The sequence below is a fragment of the Pseudophryne corroboree genome, chromosome 1, assembly GCF_028390025.1.
Source record: "Pseudophryne corroboree isolate aPseCor3 chromosome 1, aPseCor3.hap2, whole genome shotgun sequence".
Taxonomy (NCBI): domain Eukaryota; kingdom Metazoa; phylum Chordata; class Amphibia; order Anura; family Myobatrachidae; genus Pseudophryne; species Pseudophryne corroboree.
Genome location: NC_086444.1, coordinates 793,696,475 through 793,712,650, shown reverse-complemented (window position 1 = coordinate 793,712,650; position 16,176 = coordinate 793,696,475). Strand labels below are relative to the sequence as shown.

General features: G+C 40.4%; 1 long non-coding RNA gene across 1 annotated transcript; it reads right to left on the bottom strand.

Annotated features, from left to right (window-relative positions):
• Window positions 1-15,498: 15,498 nt before the first annotated feature.
• LOC134945889 (uncharacterized) lies at window positions 15,499-15,956 on the bottom strand. The gene is made up of 3 exons (XR_010182157.1): window positions 15,868-15,956; window positions 15,735-15,787; window positions 15,499-15,575 (listed from the first exon to the last, which is right to left on the bottom strand). It is a non-coding gene; the product is annotated as an uncharacterized LOC134945889 (long non-coding RNA).
• Window positions 15,957-16,176: the final 220 nt, after the last annotated feature.

Sequence of the window (16,176 nt, the reverse complement as noted above, 5' to 3'; positions counted from 1 at the left end):
TACGTTAACTGGTAGATTTCCAGAGGGATTTTCTTCCAATAACCTACCTCAGACTTTACAGCAAAAATCATTTTTCCTCATTTTGTGTTCCAAGAATAAGAGGCTAACAGACTGGAACAGTGGTGAAAAGTGTAATCTGCTGCTTTCGGAAAGGCACACTGCACCATTTATTTGTAATTAAATTAAATTAAATTACTACATCCACGATCTCTCAACAAGGCTAAAACTTTCTTACAGGGAAATACATTAACATAAAATAGCAGTATGCATTCTCAGTCATCCCAAGGAGTTTGACTTAATCACAGCTACTTAAGGAACTACTGTACTTTACACTGACAGCCACAATTCCCAGTACAGACAAATAAATAAATAAGGTAAGGCCTTAGCACCACATAATTCATCCCGGGCAACAAACTGCAGTACAGTATAATATTCAACAACAGGTACTGTAGTTATGCGATAGAGGAATCTGAACAAAAATGAACTACCTAAATGCACCACTTTTATAGACCCGCCTGAACTGTACTGCTGTGAATGCTTTGATATTTTCATTAGAGATATATTTAGAGGTTTTTTTTTTATATCTGTGATGCTATTTGTAAACATACATGTTTAATATATGGGTTTTCTTGTACTAGTGCATTTCTAAGTGTTCATCTGGTATTGACAGCACAATTCATACAGTTTATTAGCTCTGCTTAGAATTTCATGTTGATAGCACTGTTTATTTTATATTACTGTGTATGACTTCTTGTTCAAACCGAGTTAAGCAGATCTATGTTACCAGGTCCAGGTAAAAGCTTAAGGTTTTGGTGAATGGGAACGTCAATCTTTGTAAAATTTCCAGTATAATAAATTGCCATACAGTTGTAAGAGAGAGATTAGTTGTGTTAATGGATTGAATCTATTCATATTGTTGACGTTTATCTTGAAATTGTAGTTATCCAAACCTATTGGAAAAGCTGTTTTATTAAATAAATAGAGACTTGTTTAAAATCCTAACTATAATTCTTCATAGCCGGGGCAGAACCTCCTTACTTATTTGGTGAAACAAGAGGAACAGGTAACCCAAAATCACACCTGTCGGGGTACAAAATCTATATATATATATATATATATATATATATATATATATATACTATATAAATAAGAAAGCCCTCACTGACTGACTGACTGACTGACTGAGTCATCACTAATTCTCTTTCTTCCCAATATGTTAGGAAGCTGAAATCTAACATAGGATTCTTCAGGTGGGAAATAGGAAAACAACATAATTCGTTTTTTAAATAAACCTTCCCTAAGGGGGTGTACAGGGGGTTGACATGATAATGTCATTACTGATGCGTGGCTTGCGTTTCATGAACAATAATGTCCAAACGGATCAAAATTTGGATTGCACCTCCAGTGGGAAGAATTTAATAAACTACAAAAAAGGTCCCATAATTTTTTACCGTATGTGCTACGGGTGCTCCTCGGGTAACACAAGAACTATGGATTAATATTTACTTACATTAAGATGTCTCAAATTTACATCTCTATAGATTTACCAAATTTTTAACACTCATTTATATTTACAACCAGGAAAATTAGAAACTCTCGTATGAAAAACGGGTAGAACAGCTAGTAGGTAATACAGATGTCAGCATCCCCGGGATTAGTGTATAAAACAGTGTAAAGAGCACTTAAAAAATAAATTTTATTAAACCAAACTAAAAAAAAACCTACGTCAAAACTCATATCAAACATTGTTCTAGAAGAACACAGGGCCAAAGAGGTACTTACCATATGAATCATGAGTTATTCCCATATCAGGAACTCCAAAAAATGCAGATCTCCATTATCTAAATCAAACAAGTTCTGTTTGAACTTACTTAACTCTTCATTAGTGAAATATTAGATAAAAAATGAATTGGTTTGATGCATAAAGACTTCATTTACACATTACCCCTTATTAGGTCATTGGGGATAAATAGCAGAGGTGAGGTGATATGGGGAATAAAAAATACATTACCGTTTACCCTCATTCTCAATCTTATGTTTCCAGCCAGACTGGGATTATCCACATCTTTTTTGCTAACCCAAGCAGCAAAAGTTATTCTTATGGACAAAAGATGATTTATTTCTGTCTTTAAGAGTGCTCTAACCTCTGAATAGGCCACAAATCTGTCTACATGGCACTGGATTGCAATGCCCCATTGCCATCCAGTAACACTCATTTAGCTGTAAGTGGAGATGTAACTTCCATATTACTCTTAATAGACCTGCAGATCTGCAGATATGAGAATGTTTGCCTTGGATTGATGGATGGATGGATGGATGGATAGTAGGAAAAATTGAAGATATGACTTTGACTCTGTAGTGTAACATTGATAACAATGTGTGCACCCATGCCTACATGAACACAGCTACAGTGCATCCGGAAAGTATTCACAGCGCTTCACTTTTTCCACATTTTGTTATGTTACAGCCTAATTCCAAAATGCAATCAAGTCATTTTTCCCTCAAAATTCTACACAATAACCCATAATGACAATGTGAAAAAAGTTTTTTGGAGATTTTTGCAAATTTATTAAAAATAAAAAACTACGAAATCACATGTACATGAGTATTCACAGCCTTTCCTCAATACTTTGTTGATGCACCTTTGGCAGCAATTACAGCCTAAAGTCTTTTTGAATATGATGCCACAAGCTTGGCATACCTATCTTTGGGCAGTTTCGCACATTCCTCTTTGTAGCAACTCTCAAGCTCTATCAGGTTGGATAGGAAGCATTGGTGCACAGCCATTTTCAGATTTCTCCAGAGATGTTCAATTAGATTCAAGTCTGGGCTCTGGCTGGGCCACTTAAGGACATTCACAGAGTTGTCCTGAAGCCACTCCTTTGATATCTTGGCTGTATGCTTAGGGTCGTTGTCCTGCTGCAAGATGAACCATCACCCCAGTCTGAGGTCAAGAGCAATCTGGAGCAGGTTTTCATCCAGGATGTCTCTGTACATTTCTGCATTCATCTTTCCATCTATCCTGACTAGTCTCCTAGTTTCTGCCGCTGAAAAACATCCCCACAGCATGATGCTGCCACCACCATGCTTCACTGTAGGGATGATATTGTCCTGGTTATGAGCGTGCCTAGTTTCCTTCAAACACGACACTTGGCATTCACACCAAAGAATTCAATCTTTATCTCATCAGACCAGAGAATTTTGTTTCTCATAGTCTTAGAGTCCTTCAGGTGCATTTTGGCAAACTCCAGGTGGGCTGCCATGTGCTTTTTACTAAGGAGTGGCTTCCGTCTTGCCACTGTACCATACAGGCCTGATTGGTGGATTGCTGCAGAGATGGTTGTCTTTGTGGAAGGTACTCCTCTCTCCACAAAGAAATGCTGTAGCTCTGACAGAGTGAGCATAAGGTTCTTGGTCACCTCCTTGACTAGGGCCCTTCTCCCCCGATCTCTCAGTTTAGATGACCGGCTAGCTCTAGGAAGTGTCCTGGTAGTTCCGAACTTCTTCCATTTATGGATGATGGAGGCCACTCTGCTCATTGGGACCTTCAAAGCAGAAGATATTTTTCTGTATCCTTCCGCAGATTTGTGCCTCGAGACAATCCTGTCTCGGAGGTCTACAGACAATTCATTTGACTTCATGCTTGGTTTGTGCTCAGACATGCACTGTCAAGTGTGGGACCTTATATAGACAGGTGTGTGCTTTTCCAAATCATGTCCAATCAACTGAATTTACCACAGGTGGATTCCAATTAAGCTGTAGGAACATCTCAAGGATGATCAGTGGAAACAGGATGCACCTGAGCTCAGTTTTGAGCTTCATGGCAAAGCCTGTGAATACTTATGTACATGTGATTTCTTATGTACTTGTGACATTTCAAAAAAACTTTTTTCACATTGTCATTATGGGGTATTGTGTGTAAAATTTTGAGGGTAAAAATATATATTTATTCCATTATTATACAGATCAAACAGGATCAGTAGTGGCTCCAGATTTGGGACTGCAGTGCAGTCCAAAATTCAAATAGGGGAGCCACAGCAACTGCCAGTAAGTCAGTTTGGGATGGCATTTGGCATGCCTCCTCTATTTGAATTTTGTACTGCGTTACAGCCCCACCTCTGGGGCTGCCACCTCACAGGATATTTTCAATTCAATCCCTTGGGCAGATGTAATGAGCCTTGCTGAATGATAAAGTGGAGAGAGATAAAGTGCCAGCCAATCAGCTCCCAATTGTCATTTTTTTTAAACACAGTTTGTAATATGGCCATTAGGAGCTAATTGGCTGCTTTTTTTTTTTTATATCTAACCACTTTATCTCTCTACAGAGCTTAGTAGACTTCCACAGATCAGTGCTGTCCAAACCAGAATCATATGTAATGTGTTTTGATAAGAGACGAGCGGATTTGGTTTTCTAGAAACCGAACCCACCAAACTTAGGGGTTCCAAGCAGATTTGAGTTCCAGCTCAGGCCTTCTTGCCAGACTTGGATCCGAAAACGAGGCAAAATGTCCTCTTCCCGGTGTTTTTGTCTGCAACTTCTGTCTGTTGGATCCAAGTAGCAGCCGTTACCATGGTAACAGGCTGCTGGTTGGCTGAGAATGGCTGTCTCTCAGCCAACTGGTTACCATGGTAGCAGCTGCTGATTGGATCCAATGCACAAAATGGAAAGCTGCTCAATCAGATTGTAATGTCACTCAGGTGCTAAAAGGGAGGGGTAATTCTGTGTAGGAAAAAACTATGTGTTCCCTAATGCACACCGAGTGAAAAATATTACTACATAATAGTCAGATAATACGGAGATCTTAGTTGCGTATATCTGCAGATATAGGGTTAAGCCCCCAGGCCGATCGACAAGGCTTCTCCGTCACTGGGGGTCCCTAATACTAGGTATGGGTCCGGGGTGCAGGACCCCACGATGTCGGCACAGGTCGGCCACCCCAGGTCAGCACACAGGTGAGAATTAATAGAGGTTAATAAGAAGCACAGAAGTGCTATGTAAGTGGTGTGATTAAAATAATATATACAAAGTGATAGGGAAAATCATAAGTGTTAATAAAGTGTTAAGGTGTGCCGACCCGAAGTAGCCCAGCCATACCGACACAGGGGCCACCGCACCCCACACCCACCCCATAAATAATTACAAATATGTCTGGGTTAAATTCCCAGTGTAAGGCCACATGGTAATGGCTCCTACAGCATCTGAGAGCCAGCTTACCTGGGGATACCCCTGGCTTCCCCTATGGCACTCTGGAGTCAGCAATCCCTCCTAATGCTGACCTATCCATGCCTCTCTAAATACAATGCACAAAATGAAAAGCTGCTCAATCAGATTGTAATGTCACTCAGGTGCTAAAAGGGAGGGGTAATTCTGTGTAGGAAAAAACTATGTGTTCCCTAATGCACACCGAGTGAAAAATATTACTACATAATAGTCAGATAATACAGAGACCTTAGTTGCGTATATCTGCAGATATAGGGTTAAGCCCCCAGGCCGATCGACAAGGCTTCTCCATCACTAGGGGTCCCTAATACTAGGTATGGGTCCGGGGTGCAGGACCCCACGATGTCGGCACAGGTCGGCCACCCCAGGTCAGCACACAGGTGAGAATTAATAGGGGTTAATAAGAAGCACAGAAGTGCTATGTAAGTGGTGTGATTAAAATAATATATACAAAGTGATAGGGAAAATCATAAGTGTTAATAAAGTGTTAAGGTGTGCCGACCCGAAGCAGCCCAGCCATACCGACACAGGGGCCACCGCACCCCACACCCACCCTTTGGGAGATGATAAGGTATGATGATGTATTTGCATCTCTATGGGAATCAATGGAAGGATGAATACTGTTTTTTTTTTTTTTAAAGAGAATGAGAACATGTGTTTAGAACACTTATGATTTCAAAAGTGTTGCTACTGTATTTTGGTTCTTTTCTTACAGGCTCGGACAATGAGACAGAACATAATTAACTCTATGCTAAAAAACTAATATTATGAATTTGCATGGTCAGTACGTCTCAAACAGAAGAACTCCTTCCATGGGGGTCATATAGTTTATTAAACTGCCACCCTGTTTGCTACTGGAGTGCTGCTTGGTTTCCTAGATGTGCCAAGTTTGCCACTTTTGTGTGTCCACTGCAGCCGCTTAGCTTAGTCAGCCAACTAGATTGGTCCTTCCTTTAGGCCTAAACTGGATGAAAACAATATTGTTTTCATTGGATAGGGGCTCACATCTCTAGTTTTGATTAGCAATGGACTTTTGTTTCTCATAAGGATACACAATTTTCTACTGAGTAAGCAATTAATTTTATGATATGTCTATGTTAAATGCTTTCTACTGTTTCTTTCTATCTATTGACCTTACTCAAGAAAATAGGTCCATGACTAATAGCACACAGTTGTTTTGTTTTCAAAATGACCTTTTCAAATATTCATAAAATTAGGATATTTATAACAGTGCTGATAAACATGTCTGTTTCTAAAGATGTATTTAACCCATATATATGTAAGTAACTATGTTTATTTCTATGTAATTCACAGCTTTTTATTTTAATGATGTGTTTGTATATGTGGATCACTTATAATGAGCAACATGCACTCTCTGACAGGGGTGGATTTAGGGGTGAGGGCACCTCTAGGCACAACAGTAATGGTCACCAAACCTCCCACACCTAATTTTATTATTTTTATTGATACTGATAGCTAATTTAATAGAATATCAAAAAAAGAGCCACTAACTATAACATTTTCTTTACTTTTAATTATAGTATTTATACATGTTTACTAAGTAGGACAGCTTACAGGGGCAGTCTGTGCATGCCCTACCTGTTTACAGTCCATTCAAGATGGCATATGGTACAGTACAGTGGAAATATTTTGAAGTTACTGGTACATTTGGGCTGACAGTACCAACACAAGTGTCCAAGTGCTCCTAAATAAGTGCTGCCCCTAGGCACGTGCCTCAGGTGCGTATTTGGAAATTCACCACTGTTCTCTGGGGTAAATTTGCTAAAGCTTCTAAAACAGACAAGTAATGGCATTGCCCATAGCAATCAATCAGATTCTGACTATCATTTTCTAGAATGTAATAGAGTAATGACAGCCAGAATCTGATTGGTTGCTACAGGCAACTCCACCACTTGTCTGTTTTAAAAGCTTTAATAAATCTACCCATCAGAAAGGTGAACTCCTCCAACCAATATCTTGTCTGCCTGTCAATGTATTTTTAAAGGAGATTTTTGTGCCAAAATGATTCTATATTTTTGCAGGCAGTATTTGTTGGTGCTACATTTTAAGGGTTTATTTATCATTTCACTTGCAGAATTATTTAAAAAGAATGCAGGCAAACTTGATTACGTCAAATTACCAGAAAGCTTTGTAAAACATTTTAGTTTATATAATGAATACAAATGTGTCCTTTAATCTGTATTGTTATTGGTTACTTTTGTGTGTCTCTTCAAGTACAAAATGGAATTCATTTTATATGTATTTATTACATGGGCTACATTTGTGTTATTATGTTCTGAAGGCAAGTGACAAAAATAGATGTCATTAAGCTATGTTCCACAAACAGTGTTAGAAAATATGTCCATATTAAAACTAAAATGATGGAAGGATACTATAAGTTATGACAGCTATATTTTCTTGAAAATTATTAAGTTTATGTTTTGTTTACAACATAAATATTCTATACTCCAAAGGATTTCATAATTACATTATTAAAAAAATAACATGCCAGATTGCATATACAGGTTGAGTATCCCATATCATAATATTCCGAAATACGGAATATTCCGAAATACGGACTTTTTTGAGTGAGAGTGAGATAGTGAAACCTTTGTTTTTTGATGGCTCAATGTACACAAACTTTGTTTAATGCACAAAGTTATTAAACATATTGTATTAAATGACCTTCAGGCTGTGTGTATAAGGTGTATATGAAACATAAATGAATTGTGTGAATGTAGACACACTTTGTTTAATGCACAAAGTTATAAAAAATATTGGCTAAAATTACCTTCAGGCTGTGTGTATAATGTGTATATGAAACATAAATGCATTCTGTGCTTAGATTTAGGTCCCATCACCATGATATCTCATTATGGTATGCAATTATTCCAAAATACGGAAAAATCCCATATCCAAAATACCTCTGGTCCCAAGCATTTTGGATAAGGGATACTCAACCTGTATAAATATATGGGGTGTTTGAATCTGTGTCTACAATACTGTAAAGCTACATTTGATGCAAGCACACGTTCTGTCTAGGACAGTACAAAAATAGCAATATTTCATCAAGCAGAAAAAGTGGTATAAGATCTCCAGCTATTTGGTGAATATATATTAATTTTGATTAGTTTTGTATAAAGTTTTTATATGGAAATATTGTTTTAATACATTTTGTGATATTCTTGTATGTCAATGTGTCACTATCAAGTACAATACATTTGAATTAATGATATATCAACATTCATGAAACTAAAAGAATATTTGTAAGTTAGACCACATATGTGACAAACTAAAAGGTAGCCCTTTTAATTCAAATTAGGTTATGCATTGTTAGACAGAACTCTTCCTGGTGGGTTCTCTTCAAGAGATACAGCTAAGGTTCAAGCTATAGTAATAAAGTTGATAGATAATAATTTAGGGGTCTATTTACTAAGCCTTGGATGGCGATACAGTGGACGGAGATAAGGTATCAGCCAATCGGCTCCTAACTGACATGACACAGGCTGGGTTTGAAAAGGGACAGTTAGGAGCCGATTGGCTGATACTTTATCTCCATCCGAGGCTTAGTAAATAGACCACTTAGTATTTTAATAGAAGTGCAGGAAAAGGATCAATTTGTGTAGTTAATGTTAGGAAAATTCCGAACTAATGTGTGAGACCACTAGAGCAGGTGAGGTTTTTTGCCTATAAGAGCCGCTCGCTGTTGCCTTAGTGTATGATGTACACATTGGTAATTTACAGTGGGTTGCCACCAGGACATAAACCTCTAGCAATAGGGACTTAAACAATAGGCTGGAGACCACAAGATAATTGGCTGTAGAAGTAAACAAAGCACAAGTAATGGATATGAATGGAACACAGAGGGTTAAGGTCAGAACTGGGTCTGGATCTCAACGAGGGCAGAGGAAGCACCGTGAGATGTAATTTGAACACTGTGCAGTTGGTTGATATCTTGTAGACTGAGCTCCATGAAACACTGAGGAGGCAAACGAAAGGTTAATGCACACTGGAACAGTATGAGGGCTCAGGCAAGGCAAGGGCTAGACTTCTGGCATGCAGATAATCTGGCAGAGTATCCACAGGACAGACAAGATATTCTTTGGACAGGCAGAGTATCCACAGGATTCTGGGAATGGGACCAGTAACTTACACTAAGGGGTATATTTACTAAGGTCCCGATTTTGACCGATTTGGTGTTTTTCCGTCAAAGTGTCATCTTGGGAATTTACTAAACTAAAATCTCGGCAGTGATGAGGGCATTCGTATTTTTTTGGAAGTCAAAGAAAAAAATACGAATGAATACACCATCGGTCAAATACGCCTGTTATTTTATACAACTCTGTAATTTACTAAAAATTCAATTTCACAAACACTGCCGGCAATATCCAAACACTGCCGTGAAAAAATACAAATCATAAAAAAAGCAGTTTTAAAACAGACCTGCTTTTTTTTACCGTGTTCTGATAGTCATGCATAGATCAATGAGATACTTGCATGTTTCAGTGGGAAGGGGTGGGAAAGTGTTTAAAATCAGGAAAAAAAATTGCATGGGGTCCCCCCTCCTAAGCAAAACCAGCCTCGGGCTCTTTTAGCCGGTCCTGGTTGAAAAAATATGTGAAAAAAATTGACAGGGGTTCCCCCATATTTGATCAACCAGCACTGGGCTCTGCGCCTGGTCCTGGTGCCAAAAATACGGGGGACAAAAAGCGTAAGGGTCCCCCGTATTAACACCAGCACCGGGCTCCACTAGTCAGAGAGATAATGCCACAGCCGGGGGACACTTTTATATAGGTCCCTGCGGCCCTGGCATTAAATCACTAACTAGTCACCCCTGGCCGGGGTACCCTGGAGGAGTGGGGACACCTTAAATCAAGGGGCCCCCCTCCAGCCACCCAAGGGCCAGGGGTGAAGCCCGAGGCTGTCCCCCCCATCCAAGGGCGGCGGATGGGGGGCTAATAGCCAAGTGTCAAAAAAAGAATATTGTTTTTTGTAGCAGTACTACAAGTCCCAGCAAGCCTCCCCCGCAAGCTGGTACTTGGAGAAAACCACAAGTACCAGCATGCGGTGGAAAAATGGGCCCGCTGGTACCTGTAGTTCTACTACAAAAAAAATACCCAACAAAAAACAGAACACACACACCGTGACAGTAAAACTTTATTACATACATGCACACCTACATACACACATACTTACCTATGTTCACACAAGGCTCGGTCCACTTCTCCATGTAGAATCCACGGGGTACCTGTGAATAAAATTATACTCACACAATTCAGTGTAGCTTCTGTCCTCTTCTACTTGTAATCCACGTACTTGGCAAAAAAAACAAACCGAAAAACCTGAACCACGCACTGAAAGGGGTCCCATGTTTACACATAGGACCCCTATCCCCGACTGCCGGGACGCCCCGTGACTCCTGTCAAAGAGGGACCCTTCAGCCAATCAGGGTGCGCCACGTCGTGGCACTCTCCTGATTGGCTGTGCGCTCCTGAGCTGTCAGTCAGGCTGCACACGGCAGAGATACAATGTAGCGCATAGGCGCTCCATTGTATCCAAAGGTGGGAACTTTGCAGTCAGCGGTTCACTGCGAGTAACCTCAACCGCTGACCGCAAAGTTCCCACCATTGGATACAATTTTTTTTCTAGATTTTTAACACTTTATTATTTTTTAAATGATCACAGATCCGGCCGAGATTCGTTGTGTTAATGTCGGCAGTGTTTTACTATTCACTCCCGTAAAACACTGGCCGAAATTATGAATGACATCGACATCGGAAAAAACGAAAATGCAGAATACGACAGCATAGTAAATGTGGCGTCAAAAATTCAAAAAGTTGCAAATTCACACATTCGATGTCATTCGTGTTTAATCTCCCTCCAAATCGACACAAATACGAATTTTTGTAAATATACCCCTAACAGGGTATAAGCTATAAGTGACAGGACATAGCAGGACTGACAGGCTTATAAGAGATCCTGGAACCAATCAGCAATGCTGACGGAGGAAGGACAGTCTAATGAACAACTATGTGTAGCTGCAGTGCTGCAAGTCTCACACACAAGCTGCTTGTGAGTGAGAGCAGTCACAGGATTCCCCACGACCACCCTGCATCCAGGTTGCCTAGCGACCGGCAGAGACCGTTGTTCATAGTACAAAAGTGATGTGACATCATTGTTGCCTAATAACAACTGCCCCCCCCAGAGAGATGATCCAGTTTCTCAACTCAGTAGTTCATGTATATTATTAATTGCCATACTAATTATTTTGTAAATAATATGGCTATAGACCGGAGAAGGGGGCATTTGCAAAAGCTCAATTCAGCCAACCCTGGCTCAAAAGAAAAGTAGGACACCCTGAATTGAATGAAGGGAGTACCATTCTCAAACAATAATTCCCCCTTCTATTGTTTTAATAAATATTTAATTGTTTTCATTGTTTTAATGAAAAAGAATATTTAAACTGAGAGGTTTCCCCATCCTGATGCTTACCCTTATTTGCTACTTCAAAATAAAAAGTGGCACCTTATTTATTTTGAGTGTTGATTGCCAAAAAAAAACCCACTATATGTAACTATATTTTTATTATGTATAGTAATGCTTATTTACAAAGAAGCATATTTTAGAAATAAAATGTCATACTCTGTTACCAAAATAGGATGCTCACCCACATTTGAAAGAAAAAAATATCCATTTTTGTTTGCAGAACTGTATCAAGGGAGAAAGGTATTGAAAAATATATGTTAAACCCTGTTTATTAAACAGTTTATTATTCTTGTCTTATTCAGTAAATACATAAAAAATATTTCATTTTCTGCTATTATACTTCCTTCTTCAACTACTGTATGTGCATTCCAGATGTAGATAGAAAGATACATGACTCCTCATTCCATGTGATTGAATGTCAAGAGTCCCAAATAGTACAATATGCTTTCTACATACGGGTGTAGTACGGTATGCCAGCGCTCTGGATCCGGCGACCAGCATACCGGCGCCGGGAGCCTAACCGCCGGCATACTGACAGCGCTGCGGGCACGGTGGCGTGCTATGCGCGCCACACTATTTTATTCTCCCTCCAGGGGGGTCGTGGACCCCCACAAGGGAGAATAGCTGTTGTTATGCCGGGTGTCGGGATTCCGGCGCCGGTAGACTGTGTGCCGGGATCCCGACATTCGGCATACTGAAGACCACCCCTACATACAGTACATTTTCTTGTAACCTTTACAATCCTGTCAACTCCTTTAAAATAAAATGTGTTGTATTATAAAAACCTATACTGTTTGAAAAATTGGGGTTTTGCTGTTTTTGGAAAGGTCAATTAATACCAAGCCTTATGTAAAATGTATCAAAAACAAAATATTTGTTTGCCCATTTTACCTAGGTTTTCTTGCTGAAATAGGCAATACATACCTATGTTACACAAACAATACACACACTGCCTACAGGTCTTCCTTGTCAGAGGTCATGCACATCTCTCTGGGAACAGAAGTAGTAATAGCACACTTTTCCATAAAACAAAAAGTGACAGGTTGACAAGCCCAGACTCCACCCAGACTGTGACAACACCCACCTCCAACACACCCATAACTCATCCCATAACATGCCCCTAACACTCCCCATTTTACGTACATTTTTATATAAATGTTATATCAATTTGATAAAAATGTATCATAAATTTTATAGAAATTTAATATAGATTTTATTTTATTTTTTCATTAGTCATAGGGCTATCACAAAAGTTAGATGTGTTTTGTCAGATAAGATTTACAGCATCAAGCTTTTGTGTTTGAGATCAAAATTAGCTCCTAGACGGCATACACAGTAGGTTTGAAAAAAGCCACAGTATGTCACGCAGCACAGCTATTCAAAGTAAACGAATTAAAAAAAGGTATTACACCATGTTAAACCCCGGTAGCTATTGTGGGTTGCACCCTCCCCACCCATCCAACAAAAGGTTAATGTTTCTCACAGTAACTCGCTGGTTGCCCTGTGAGATTTATCACAGGCATCACATAGCAGCAGCAGCAGCATTCCTCTTCATTCATCTGTGTCATATATTGCCGGACCCTCCCCCAGTAGAGCTTCAGCTTCGGCTGGGATGCTGCAAATGGACAACGCTGCTGGGGGCCCTTTGGGAAGGGGGGAAGTTGCAGGAATGTCTACACATGTGGTGAGCAGTCACCAGGGAGAGAAGACAACTTTAAACTTGAAGTGCCACACCAGTGGCCCCGCCAGCCCTCCTCCTCTCATGTCAGTGCCCAATACACAGAGACTGGGCTAGGATGAATGATGAGTTTGCTAATATAAAAAAACACGGCAGCAGGTGGGCCCCCCAGGGGTCTGTTGGGCCCTAGGTGGATGCTTGTACTGCCTTGTGGGAAATATGCCTCTGCTGTGTACATATATACTACAACATACTGTAATTACCCAATAACACCTACATGTGTGGTCTGCATTACTAACCTTAAACAGAACAAGTTTAGTGACAGAGCTTACACTCCACTACTATGGGGTCCATTCAATTACTGTTGGATTTTTTAAAAAGTCGGAAAAATGCCACTTTCCATCTTTTTTAGGTTGAATTCAGATTTGACCTATTCAATTATAGTGTCGGATTTCCGACTTTTGTAAAAATCGGACTTGATGGAAAACAGATGGATTGATGGATTAGCCGCGGATTCATATGTTTTGTTGGATTTGTGGGTGATTCTGACAGTACAATGTAGTACGATGATTATTCCCTCACTACTTAAATCTTAGCTGTATTGGTTTTGAGAATTGTAGTGCTCTTTGTTACTGTACCTGTACTCTATTTTTGTTATTTAGTTACTGTAATGCTAAGTTTTGTCTCCCTGTACTGTCCTATGGGGGTCATTCCGAGTTGTTCGCTCGCTAGCAGATTTTAGCAGCATTGCACGCGCTAGGCCGCCGCCCTCTGGGAGTGTATCTTAGCATAGCAGAATTGCGAACGAAAGATTAGGAGAATTGCGATTAGAAAATTCTTAGCAGTTTCTGAGTAGCTCGAGACTTACTCCTACACTCTGATCAGCTCAGCCCATTTCGATCCTGGTTTGACGTCACAAACACGCCCTGCATTCGGCCAGCCACTTCCCCATTTCTCCAGACACTCCTGTGTTTTATCCTGGCACGCCTGCGTTTTTCCGCACACTCCCAGAAAACGGTCAGTTTCCGCCCAGAAACACCCACTTCCTGTGAATCACACTACGATCACTTCAACGATGGAAATTCTTCATTCAGACGTGAGTAAATCTACTAAGTTTTGTGCTAAAATACTTAGCGCATGCACACTGCAGACCATGCGCATTTTTGCCTTAATCGCTCCGTTTCGAAAATCGTCAACGAGCGAACAACTCGGAATGACCCCCTTTGTACGGTGCTGCGAAACACTTGTGGTGCCTAATAAATAAAATGTAATAATAATATCTTGTTGTACCAGCTTCTGCAGGTAGTACACAGAAATACAAGGCCTCCAGATGGTCAGAGGGAATGGCTAACAAGTACTACTGAGAACTGTACTTGGCAGGTATATAATGTAGTTAATTCAATGGTTTTTTTTTGAGAGGACAACACTTACTATAAAGAAAAGCAAACACACATAAGGGTACTGTTTCACAGGTGTACAGAAACACCAATGGTGTGTAAGCTTCCACAGTTTGGCCAATAGTCCATAGTTAAAGCAAAACTTGACTAATTTATTTATTTATTTAATCAGGACCAACATGATGACAGCTGTTTTCTTTTGTTCAAAAGTACATTGGGTACAAATTATTAGGTCAGAGTCGCATGTGTGGGCAGCTGACAGAGTAGAACAGAGAAAGGGACGTTGCATCTGCCCTAGTAAACACAAGAACAGGCCAAGGCAGGGTGTGGGTCTCAGGGCCAGGGTCATCTTAACTTGGGCGGGGGGGAGTCATCATGTTTTATTTATTCTCCGGAATGGGTAAATAGGGGCCCCAGTGTATTACTTTGTCTAGGGCATACAATGCTATTAAGAAGGCCGTGAGCCCGGGGAGATGCTAAGTGAACACATGTAACAAGGTAAAGTAAAAAAACAATGACAGTTCAAAATAGTCTTCCCATGAGAAGGCAATAGAGGCTGCAAAACACAGGAAGGCAGTTACCTGTTGTGCAACACTGTTTATATCACAATCTAAAGGGACTCATGTAAGAGACATGTTTAAGTACCTGATATCAACTACTGTACCTATATAAGAATGCCATGTAAATGCAGTAAGAATGTTACTACATAGTGCCATACCTTGGGAATGCAGCAGCGCTAGGGGGGTTGACAGTAATTGTCACATTGCCGCCACGGTTCATGCACATGTTCCATCTGAAAAATAAAGAATGGCGGCTCACACTATACACTTATCAGCAATGGGGAAAGACACATCCATAAACACTTGATTCAATGTGCATCGCACCCCGCTGGTAATGATTACATGTTATTACACAAGTTTGGAAAAGCCAAACACAATATTTGCATACTCACAGTTTATGGCAGTTGAACCCATTCAGTTTGGGGAAGTTGAGTGTAACCTGAACCTGCAGAGACACAGGGAAAAAAGAACACCATAAATGTGTCACAGCTCAGCAGGGCAGACACCAAGAGCACCGGTACTTACCTGTTCGGACACTCTGGCCAGGTCCCCCTGGCGGGGGTGCGGGCTGCTGGCCGTGAGCTCTGGCTGCAGCCAGGAGTGAGGAGTGCAGTGGTCAGCAGCAGGGTTTCCTTGGACGCAGGGCCCAGCTGCAGAGGTCCGGTATGGGTGCTGCCATCTTGGGTGCGTCAGGTGATTCTCTGGTCCAATGGCAGGCAAGTCCTTGAAAAACCAATTTGATTCAGTCTGCAGGTATAAAGCAGGTAAATTCCTGTGTAGAGATTGTCAGTGCAACATCTTACACACAGTGACTGTGTGCTCCAGTTCTCTGTG